This window comes from Ictidomys tridecemlineatus, chromosome 2 (genome assembly GCF_052094955.1).
Source record: "Ictidomys tridecemlineatus isolate mIctTri1 chromosome 2, mIctTri1.hap1, whole genome shotgun sequence".
NCBI lineage: Eukaryota > Metazoa > Chordata > Mammalia > Rodentia > Sciuridae > Ictidomys > Ictidomys tridecemlineatus.
The window spans coordinates 224,760,090-224,772,385 of NC_135478.1; the positions used below are offsets into that span (position 1 = coordinate 224,760,090).

At 44.5% G+C, this 12,296-nt stretch overlaps 1 non-coding gene across 1 annotated transcript; it reads left to right on the top strand.

Moving 5' to 3' along the window:
• Positions 1 to 4,282: 4,282 nt before the first annotated feature.
• Trnac-gca (transfer RNA cysteine (anticodon GCA)) lies at positions 4,283 to 4,354 on the top strand. Its single transcript has one exon. It is a non-coding gene; the product is annotated as a tRNA-Cys (tRNA).
• The last annotated feature ends 7,942 nt before the right edge of the window (positions 4,355 to 12,296 follow it).

Below are 12,296 nucleotides of genomic sequence, written 5' to 3' on the forward strand. Positions count from 1 at the left end.
TCACCATGTCACACAAGTGACACTTCTTAGATTTTTGTCTTGTTACACATTCTTCCTTTTTTGGATAGGTAATAAAGTATAAAAAATATTTATATGGTTCAAAATTCAAACGGCACAACAGGGCATATGCAGTGGTACCCTTTCTCCCTCCTGTCCCCCCCCCGCCCCACCCCCGTTAACCATGCCCCCTCCCTGTAAGCAACTAAGGTTGCCAGTTTCCTATGTATCTTTGCAGAAGTTTTCACATAAATAAGTAAATATATTTCTCTTTTTTATCCCACTAATGGTAGCATGCTGTGGTCTGTAAGTACTGTCTGTCTTTCTTGGCAATCTGTTCATGGCAGTATATCAATAGCACCACCACTGTTTGTTTCTTTTCACGGTGCTGGGGTTGAACCCAGGACTTTTGCGCATGCTAGGCCAGTCAGAGCTCTACCACTGAGCCATGCCCCCAGCCCCTCACCATTTTCTTAATAGCTGCCTGTATAATTTATTTAACCAGTCCTCAAATTACAGACATTTGGGTTCTTTCCAATGTTTTATAATTAAGAATAATGTAACCATGGAATAATTTTATACAAACATGATTTCACAAATGTTTTCATATCCCTCCAAGTTCGTAGAAGCATAATTGTTGGGTCAAAGTTACATTCTTTTATAATTGTGAGAGCTATTGCCAGCAGCCGGCATAGAGGTGGTGTCCCTGAACACTCCCACCACATTGCAGAAACAGCTGTTCCGGCATGCCCATGCCACCTTAGTGGATGGTCAGACTTGATTGCTTTCAGCATCTTAACGAGAAGTGTTTCCCTGGAGGTCTCGGAGAATGAAGCCCAGACACAGAGCAGGGTTTGCAGCTGTGGATGATGCTGGGAAACAGGGGAGCGTGCAGCTGGGGGGGGGGCGGTACTGCAGGGGGAGAGCAAGGCCTCTGTGCTTGCTCTCTCTGCGCTCTGTGCTCCAACCCTGGGCTTGGCTTGTCAAGCTGTTGCTGGACTCCAAGCCCAGAGACAGCATGCTTTCTGAAAAACACCGGTTTGTACATGTATTTTTAAAAAAATTCTAGGGCCATACAGTCTCTGTCCACAGCCACTCAACTCTGCCCTTGAAGCAGGGAAGCAGCTGTAGAGTACAAAGAAAGAACAAGCAAAGCTGTGTTCCAATGAGACAAGGACTTTGACTTTTGAATTTCATATTATTTTCTTGTACCATAAAATAATTTTACAAAGCAGAATTTAATATGAGCACATACTCTCTATCATTAAAACATTGTTTCATTTATTTCTTCCAAAATTGTAGGTGTTAGCTGCAGGGTGGGCTGAATACTCGACCCCCACCTGTCTGGGGCCACCGAAACCCACATCTAGCCCCTGCCCAGTCTGCCCGAAGGCAGAAGATGACACCCTTAGCAACTAGTGTGTGATCCAATCACTGTGCGCCAACAAGGCAGCCTGCAGACCCAGAGACCCCATTAGATTTTGGCTATAAACTCTCTCCTGCCAAGCCCCCTCCCCTCTCTCTTCCTCCCTCCCTCCCTCCCTCTCTCTCTCTCTGACTTCTCCTCTTTTTCCTGTTGATCAGACACCACCACAATAAAGATCTCTTGGTTGCTCCGAGTGTCGTGATCACTTTCCTTTCAGTAGGAGGTCCCATCCTTTCATTTAAAAATGGAAAACCTGAAAGTGCAGGGGAGTGATGTTGGTCAAATTACATCATCATAATGTATGCATGTATGAATATGTAAGAGTAAATCCCACCATTATGGACAACTGTAAGGTACCAATAAAAGTGGGAAATAGGGCTGGGGATATAGCTCAGTTGGTAGAGTGCTTGCCTTGCATGCACAAGGCCCTGGGTTCAATCCCCAGCACACACAAAAAAGTGGGAAATAAAAAACCTAAGACCCATTCTTAGCTCACAGAGTTGTACACCCCTGGCAGGCCATAGTTTGCCAGTCCCTGCTCTAAAAGGTCTCATTCATTATGCCCATTTAACAGATGATGGGATGGTGTCCTAGACAGGAAACTGCAGTTAACTGTTTCAGGATGTGACCACACCTCTCCACTGGGCCATCCTGGCAGCCATCCAGAAACAGGCCCTGCTGACCCACCCCTTCCCCCATCTTCCCAGGGGGCTGCAGCCTCCTGCTCACTTGCTTTCTTCCTGCAGGTGGGTGGGGGTGGACAGGCGCCCTCTGGGCTTTGTGCAGTGTGCGAGCTTTTTTCCTCGTCTGAGTTGAGTTTTTCCTTTGCTTCTCAGCCCTGCCATCACCTTGGGGAGTAAGTGTCTCCAGGGAAAGCTATTTCCTGGCCAGACAGGCCGCGGCCCCACGTCTGAGCTGGTCGGTGAAGCTGAAGAAGCTGGTACTTTCTGGAGGTACCAAGAGACCTCTCCGCTGTTCCCTCTGAGGCAGACCAAGACCCTGCCCTGGACTCAGGACCCACATAACCCTGGCCATGGGAACTGTCTTAGTTCCCTAGGGTTTCCAGGACACAGTGCCATGAGCCTAGGGGCTCAAAACAGCAAACATTTATTCTCTCACACTTCTTGAGAATAAAATCTGAAATCAAGGTGTCAGTAAGGTTGCTTCCTCAGACTCTGGGTAGAATCCTTCTTGCTAGAATCCTAGCTTCTGGTGGTGGCTGTCCCTTCTTGGAATTCCCTGGCCTCTCCAATCTACCTCCTTCATCATATGACATCCTATGTTTGTGTCCGTACTCTTCTTACAAGGATCACCTATGGGATCACCCTAACGTCCTCATCTTGACTTGGTCACATCTGCAAAGACCATATTTCCAAATAAGATTATATTCACAGCCACTAGAGGTTAGGACTTTAACCAATCTTTTTAGGGGATACAATTCAGCCCGTAATAGAGACCTTGTTTGTTGGAGAGCACACACAGTGAAGACACCCCCGAGCACAGAGGTCAACTCCCAAGCAGGTTAACATGTGAATAAAGCACGAGGACACTCAGCGAAAGCCAGAATAGAGAGAAATCATCTGGCCTGGGCTCCCACCTCTTGCCCGCAGTCAGTGCCCCAAACTGCCGCCAGTGCACTGGCAGTTCTGCTGCTCCCTGTTCTCCAGGAGAATCACACTCAGGGCTCACAGTGCTCACTGACTCTGCCTGGGGGCCCTGCTGTATTACAAATAGCCCTTGGGCCTTGTCACCTCATCTCCAGTCTCCTCTCCCACCTTTCGCTGGGACCATGACTGCACCAGATTCACTTTTGCTGAGATTCCTTTCCACCTCCTGTTTATTAAGTAAGCTCCTCACAGTGCAAGAGCCAGGTCATTACCTGAGTCTCCAGGCAAACTTATAATGAATGCTCTCTCCTCCACGTTCCCTTAGCACACATCGTATTATCACGTCATATTATTATAATGCCTGTTGTGTCAGGCACTTCCACTAGGTTGTTTGCTTCCAAGGCCAGGAACTATTTGATTATTAGGACCAAGCACATAGTAGGCACATACTAAGTGCTTGTGTGTGTGTGTGTGTGTGTGTGTGTGTGTGTGTGTGTGTGTGTATTGTGCTAGGGATTGAACCCCAGGCCTTGTGCATGTGAGGCAAGCACTCTATCAACTGAGCTATAGCCCCAGCCCATTAAGTGCTTTTTGGATGGATGAATGAAAAGCACCAGGGAACCTGGATGTGTACGGCTCTGATGACCCTGTACAGCAGAAGCAGTAGATTCGTGGTCTCCCTTAACATGGTGGTCTCAATGGAGAAGGCACTAGGTTGCAGGGATGGTCCTCTGTGGTCTTGTCTTAGCTATCCTGGACTTCTTCAGGAGAACCACCTTTCCTGTCCATGCTACAGACACATATTCGGAATGGGAGCAGGTGTATACTTACAAGACTTCACTCTTGAAATGGCTCTACTGCTTGTACCTGTCCTCTGATTGCAATGTTGGGTGGTGGCCCAGACCAAGCTGACTAGAGTCCTTCCCTAGGTTTTTCAAATTCAAGCCTTTTTCTCCTGGAAACAAGTGTGGAGATGTGAGCCTACAAATGTTGGAGGCAGGTTGCACCCAGAGAGGCTGCTTTGGTACATTATGGCTGACTTAAGAGGAACCAAAGAAAGCAGGAAAGAGTAAATTCTGATAACATCTGAATTCTTGGCAGTCAGCTTCTTGTCTGATATTTTCATTGTTGCGGCCCAATGAACTCCTTTTATTTTCTATCAGTTGGAATTTAATCACAGCCACTTATAGCCAGTGTTAATACAGCATGTTTCTAAAGTGAAGTGATGTTAGGAAGCATCCTGGGGCCAGCAGGGGGCATAGCTCAGTGGCAGAGCATTTGACTGCAGATCAAGAGGTCCCTGGTTCAAATCCGGGTGCCCCCTTGTCTTTTGCACTTGCAGCTGGAGGTGGTCCTCTTCTGCGTTTCTTTGACCTCCACAGTCCACTTTCACCTTCCCTCTGCTCTTCCTAAGGCCCCCTCCCCACCTCTTCTTAGGTCCAGTGTTGAGAAGAAGGCCTTTCTCTTTTCTGCAGTGCGGGATGGAACTCAGGGCGGCACACCCATTAGCAGCGCTCCACAACCCAGGAAGTCCTCTCCAAGCAGTTTCAGGGACAGGGTGGGCCCGTGGGATTTACATAGTCTAGTTGGTGAGCACCAGGCTCTGAGGAGTGAGAATTTGTAGAACCCTGAACTTTTCAGGAGATCCCTGGAAGCTGCACAGTGACAATGATGAGCTTAGGGAGGGGTTGTGTGAATGAGAAGCCAGCAGGGAAACAGGCCCCGGGACCGGGTGCTGGGAGTGAGGCAACTGCCAGACATGTGTGGGCTGACAAATTCCTCCACAGGCTGCGGATTCCACCTGTCAGCTGGCCGGCCCCTCAGAGTTCCTTGCAAGAGGTGAAGGAGGTGAAGGAGGGAGGGACACCAGATCCCAGAGGCAGGGTGCTGGCCAAGGTGCAGAGTTCGCAGCCAGGAGATGTGGATTTGGATCTCAAGCTGCCAGGCTTCCTGGGCTGGAGCTAATGAGAAGCTCTGCATTCTTTACTTCTCTCCAATAAGGACCCAGAGCCAATAACACCCCTCCCAGCAGGGAAAGCCACGGATGGAGGGCCAGGGATGGGAAGTCACAGGGTGGTGGAGCTGGGGGAGGGCGAGGTGGGTGAGAAGGGAGGGAGGAGGGGAGATAGGAAATGGAGCTCTGTGTCTCCCACTCCTCTGCCTTTTCTCTCCAAGTAAAACGCAAGTCCTCTCAGGGACCACCGATCTTCTCTGGCACCACAGATCAGCTTGCATTTTCTAATTTTTTTAAAAAAAAATTTATTAGTTGTCGATAGACGTCTATTTTAATTATTTATATGCGGTGCTGAGAGCCGAACCTAGTGCCTCACACATGCCAGGCAAGTGCGCTACCACTGAGCCACAACCCCAACCACATTTTCTAAAATTTTATGTAAATAGCATTGTACCTGAGTCCTGGATTTGTTTTTGTTGTTCTCAAGTTAGCTATTTTTGAGATCTACTCCTACTGTTGCCTGCACCAAAAGCTCATTTATTTTTATTCAGTGCATATACAGATGATGATTTATTTATCCTTTCACCTATTGAAAACACTTGAATTGTTACCAGTTTTTAGCTTTAGTAAATCAAACTCCCGTGAACATTCACACACAAGTGCAGGGAATAAACTTTTTACTTTTCTTGGGTAAAAACTTGGAATTGGAGAAGCTGGATCATACGGTAGGTAGTTCACCTTTGAGAATCCGCCAGCCATTTTCCACAGGGTTACAGCATTTGAAGTTACCACCAGCCCGAGGGTTTCCTGCTGTGCACCCTGACCAGTGCTTGCTATGGATGATCTTCCTGGCTGACATCTATTGCCACGTATGGCCGTATTTCATTGTGGTTTTAATTCCTATTTCCCTAATTTCTAATGATGTTGAGCAGAGTTTCATGGGCTTATTGCTACCACTATCTTATCTGGAAGGTGTCTGTTCAGATCTTTTTGTCATTTTTTTTTTTTAACCTGGGATCATTTGTTTTCTTATGATTGAGTCTTGGAAATTCTTTACATTGTTATAAGACCCAGCATTGTATCAGATACATGGTTTGCAAATACTTTTTCCCCAGTCTGCGACTTATCTTTTGATTCTTTTCATAATAGCTTTCCAAGCGCAAACGTTCTTGATTCTCATGAAGTTCAATTTAGCCACAGTTTTTGGTGTCCTATCTGAGACACTTTTGCCTAACTCAAAATCATACCACCAGCCTTCGACCTCAGAAAGAATTCTATTTTCTGAATTCGAATTCTTGGAAGGTTGACAGAGCCCCTCCTCTATCCACGCAGAGTCCTCTCTGCCCCTCAGAACCCTGGTGCAGGAGCAGAGGAGGGAGCAGGATTCTGTTAAGCTTTAAAGCTAAAGCCTGCCCACTGCGAGGAAGACCCAACAGGGCCTCAGAGGTGAGGAAGGCTGTGCCTGGCAGGTGGGAGACGCAGCAGGTGTTTCTAGTTCAGAGAGTGAGTTAGGGCAGTGGGGACCTTGCTGTCGCAGGGCTGCTGCTGCTCTGCAGGGAGGCTGGCGGTCTATTACACAGTTCAGTTGGTGCAATTAGGTTGCAAAGACAGGTTTGGGGTAGCTCACGGGTAGAGCATTTGACTGCAGATCAAGAGGTCCTGGGTTCAAATTCAGATGGCCCCTTGCTGAAGTCTCTCCATGATGACCCACGTCATCCACATGGGCCGTTGACCCCCAGTGGTGCCTTGGGCATGAACAGCAATGTGTTCACCTTGTGCTCTGGGTTCTGTTCAGGACACTTCCGTGTCATACTATGGCACAGGCTGTCCTCCAAGGCAAAGGCCCCTCACTGGGTGGACTTTCAGGGGACTTCTTCCTCTGGCCTATCTCCAGGATTGTCACCTCTCCAGGAAGGCCCTCCTGGATCCCTGCTTACTCCCTGTTCCCTCAGGCCTCGGCTTAGGCTCCTGCCCCTTCTGTGGAAATATTTTGTTTATGGGTTTGTCTCCTATCTGGACTAAGACACTTTGAGGAATAAGGACAACGTCCTCCCTGTCTTTGTACCCTCAACATGGATGACAGGGCCCAGTGTCTAGAAAGCTCAATGAGTGTTTGCTGAATGAAGAGTGATGGACTAGAGTAACAAGCCTCCTCCTGGAGGCCCTGGAGCATGGAGAAGGCTCTTCCCGGACCAGCAGCTCTCGTCCAATCACTGTGGGTGGACTTAGGGAAATGCTGGAATCGCATGTCCTTTCCAGGTGCAGAGGTCCTGCCCCCAGCACAGTCTGAGAGATGAGGGGATCTGAGGGGGGCTGGTTAAGGCTGGAGATGAAGAGAGGAGGGCAGACTACCGTGGAGAAAGCTGGCCGTTCCCAGGACATGCAGAGAAAAAATGGATTACAGACCAGAGGTAGCCTGGGTGTGGTGCCTGGCTGGAAGGGCGCTACCGAGAGCTTCCACGTAAGTGGGGGCATAGCTGGGGCATAGCTGGGGCATAGCATTTGACTGCAGAGCCAGAGGTCTCTGGTTCAATTTCAGGTGTTCTGTATTTCTTTACCCCTTTTAATCACCGAAGTAGATGATGGAATTTCTGCTGCTTCTTCCCACATTGGACCATTGAATTAACATTGGCGCTTTGTTCGGTTTAGGTTAGGACAAGCTCCAGGAATCCTCCTGCAATGGGTTGGATGTTGAAAGTGCCTCCAAGGTCTGTTAAAATTTTTGTCCCTAGAGTGCTGCTATTGGAAGGTGGTCATAGCCTGGGGAAGGTCCTCAGGTCATTGCAGGAATGCACTTGAAAAGAATTCGGGACCCTGACAATTCTCTCTCGGCTTCCTAGCTCAAGCTGAGACCCTTTCTTACAACATGTGATCCTGCCATTGCTCTCCAGGACCCTCACCAGAGGCCCAAACCCATGAGACTGCCTGATCCTGAACTTGAATCCCTTAGACTGTGAGCTAAATAAACATTCCCTTTCTTCATTTAGTTGGCTCAGGTATCTCACTGTTGGACTGCTGGTTGGCCTCTCCTGACTAACTCCAGGCAAAGCTACATTTCATAATAGGCTGCACAGCCCTTGGCCACCTGGAGACCCCACCCTCCATGACATCCCCAGAGACTTCACTTTCTTTTTCTTGACATCTCATTTCCTGAACCTCACCGCCATGTCCAGAAGACAAAGTTGTCTCTTTGTTCTTGCCCTCTGTGAAGTTTGGAGGAATGTGTGCATCGTCCTGCTGCCCAGGGCGGTCATGACTTGAAGACCCCGTCAAAAGCAGTCCGTGGCCAGGTGCAGTGGTGCATGCCTGGAATCCTCATGACTTGGGAGACTGAGGTAGGAGGATTGCAAGTATGAGGCCAGCCTGGGCAATTTAGGGAGACCCTGTTTCCAAAAGATAGCTAACTAAAAAGGGCCAGAGATATAGCTCAGTGGTAAAGCACCCCTGGGTTTGATCCCCGGTTTAAAAGAAAAATGCAATGTTTGTCCTGGAATTTCAGAAGCGTGTCACCTCTCCTTCAGACTCTGGCCACTTGATTCTCCCTTCTTCCTTCTCTTCTGCCACTTTATGTGCCTTACCTGGGTCAGTAATTCCTCAGTGAGAATGTTCACAAGTAGATCCTATCTCGGGGTTTGATACCCAATATCACAAACAAACAAACAAACAAACTACTAGAAACACACTGTAAAATAATAATGCTAACTGTGCCAAGCTCAAAAAGTTCAGTGGAAAATTGGAAAGCAAGAAATGCAACCAAGAAGATTTGAAAAGAAAGCAACATGGAAATTTTACATTTTAAAATGCAATATCTAAAATTAAGAACTCAATGAATAGGGCTATGCTCTATGTAATGAATATGTTAATCCAAACAGAAAAGTCATCGACCTAGCAAGTTGGGAGGAAAAACAATCCCTTATAAAGCAAGGAGAGGCCAAAGCATGGCACACACAGACGGAGAAAGTGATAAATGTAGAGGACATAGTGAGAAGGTCTCAGGTACATATCATTGGAGTCCTGAGAGAAGAGATGAAAGAGAATGGATGCATGCAAGATTGAGGAGACAATGGCTGAGACTATTTTGCAACTCATGAAAGACATGAATCTCAAACATGATGAACAAAATTAAGCTCATTCCTAGAGCGACTGCAGCAAACTTGCAGAAAGCCAGAGACAGCAAGAAACTCTCATGAAAAGCAAAAGCAAAAACAAAACAAACAACAACCCCCCCCACACACACACACTGCTTTCAATGGGGTGACAATTAGATTGACAACTAAGTTCTTAGGAACAACAATAAAAGCCAGGAAGCAGTGGAACTGTGAAAACTGATTTCAACATGAAATTGTGTTCCCAGGTAAAATATTCTTCATGAGTAAGGGTGAAATAAAAATCTTTCAGACAAACAAAAACTGAAACAATTCATCAAAAGCATCAGGCACTAATGGAAGTTCCAATGGGTATATTCCCAGCAGAAGGAAATTATATAGAAGAACAGAGATGCAGGAAGAAAGAAAGAAGAGCAAAAGCAGTAAATGTGAATAAATCTAAGTAAGCATTGCCTACATAGAGCAAAAATAATGAAGTTGAATGGGATAATGTAAAAAACACATATTTTATATAAGAAAATGGAATTAAAATGTTCTAGGATGCTCAAATTAACTGAAACAAGGGTAAAATTCTTGGTTAAACCCAAATTTTGAGGAGTAACTATGCAAACTAAATTTCTAGCGTAATCACCAGAACAGAATAACATTGGTAGTTTTCAAACTAGTGAGGAGAAATAAAATAATGAAATATAAATATCTCAGATTAAAAAAGAATAAAGGAGAGAAAAGCATGGGTGATACAAATTGAAAGTACAAATTTAGGTGGTATATTTAAATGCAAATACATCAGCAGTTACATTAAAAGTAAATAAATAATCCATTCATCTGTTGAAGGACACTTATGTTGGTTCCATAACTTAGCTATTGTGAGTTGAGCTGCTATGAACATTGATGTGGCTGTGTCCCTGTAGTATGCTGATTTTAAGTTCTTTGGGTATAAACCAAGGAGTGGGATAGCTGGGTCAAATGGTGGTTCCATTCCAAGTTTTATGAGGAATCTCTATACTGCTTTCCATAGTGGTTGCACCAATTTGCAGTCCTACCAGCAGTGTATGAGTGGGCCCTTTCCCCACATCCTCGCCAGCACTTATTGTTTTCTGTATTCTTGATAATTGCCATTCTGACTGGAGATAGATGAAATCTTAGAGTAGTTTTGATTTGCATTTCTCTAGTTGCTAGAGATGCTGAACATTTTTTTCATATATTTCTTGATTGATTGTATATTCTGAGAAGTGCCTGTTCAGTTCCTTAGCTGATTTATTTATTTATTTATTTATTTATTTTTTTAAAGAAAGAGAGAATTTTAATATTTATTTTTTAGTTCTTGGCGGACACAACATCTTTGTTGGTATGTGGTGCTGAGGATTGAACCTGGGCCGCATGCGTGCCAGGTGAGCGCGCTACCGCTTGAGCCACATCCCCACCCCCTTAGCTGATTTATTGATTGTGTTATTTGTGGGTTTTTTTCTGGTGTTAAGTTTTTTTTTTAACTTGTTTTTAAAAATATTTTGTTTTAGTTGTAGTTGGACACAATTCCTTTATTTTATTTTTATGTGGTGCCGAGGGTCAAACCCAGGGCCTCACACGTGCTACCGCTCTACCGCTGGCTACAACTCCAGCCCTTGGTGTTAAGTTTTTTGAGTGCTTTATATATCCTGGAGATTAACACTCTATCTGAGGTGGATGTGGTAAAGATTTTCTCCCATTCTGTAGGCTCTTTCTTTGCATTATTGATTTTTTCCTTTGCTGAGAAGCAGCTTTTTAGTTTGAATCCATCCCATTTATTGATTCTTCATTTTACTTCTTGAGCTTTAGGAGTCTTGTTAAGGAAGTCAGGGCCTAAGCTGACATGGTAAAGATTTGGTCTACTTTTCCTTCTATTAAGCACAGGTTCACTGTTCTAGTGCCTAAGTCTTTGATACACTTTGAATTGAATTTTATGCAGGGTGAGAGATATGGGTTTAATTTCATTTTGTTACATGTGGATGTCCAATTTTCCCAGCACCATTTGTTGAATAGGCTACCTTGAATGTTTTGGACACCTTTGTCTAGTATGAGATAACTGTGTCTACGTGGGTTTATCTCTGTGTCTTCTATTCTATCTTCTATTCTGTCCTTCAACAGATGAATGGATAAAGAAAATGTGGTATATATACACAATGGAATATTACTGTTGAAGAAGAATTAAATTATGGCATTTGCCAGTAAATGGATGGATCTAGAGAATACCATGCTAAGCTAAGTAAGGCAATCCCCAAAATACAAAGGCTGAATGTTTTCTCTGATACTGATAAAGTGGCAGGGGCTAGGGAAGAATAGAGTTACTTTTGGATTAGGATAGGAGGAGTAAAAGGAGGGGAGGAGGCATAGGGGAGGAAGAATAGTAGAATGAATTGGACATTATTACCCTGGGTACATATATGACTACACGACGGGTGGGATGGTACGTCATGTACAAACAGAAGAATGAGAAGTTGTACTCCATTCATGTATGATGTGTCAAAGTGCATTCTACTGTCATGCATAACTAATTAGAACAAATAAAAATTTAAGTAAATAAATGAATTAAATACCCAAGGTTAAAAGACAAAAATCATCTTATTGGGTTAGAACAATCAAACAACTAAATTCTGTTTACAAAGAACAAGTGTCTCCAACATATCGAAATCTCTGGGACACTATGAAAGCAGTACTAAGAGGAAAATTCATTTCATGGAGTTCATTCCTTAAAAGAAGGAAAAGACAACAAATAAATGACCTCACACTACACCTCAAAACCTTAGAAAAAGAACAAATCAGCAGCAAATACAGTAGAAGGCAAGAAATAATTAAAATCAGAGCTTAAATCAATGAAATAGAAACAAAAGAAACAAACAAAAAAATTGACAAAACTAAAAGTTGGTTCTTTGAAAAAATAAACAAGATTGATAGACCACTAGCCACGCTAACAAAGAGAAGAAGAGAGAGAACCCAAATTACTAGCTTATGGGATGAAAAATGCAACATCACAACAGACAATTCAGAAATACAGAAGATAATTAGAAATTATTTTGAAACCCTATACTCTAATAAATAGAGGATAGTGAAGGCATCGATAAATTCCTTAAGGCATATGAGCTACCTAGATTGAGTCAGGATGATATAAACAACCTAAACAGATATATCAAGTGAGGAAATAGAAGAAGCCATCAAAAGACTGCCAACCA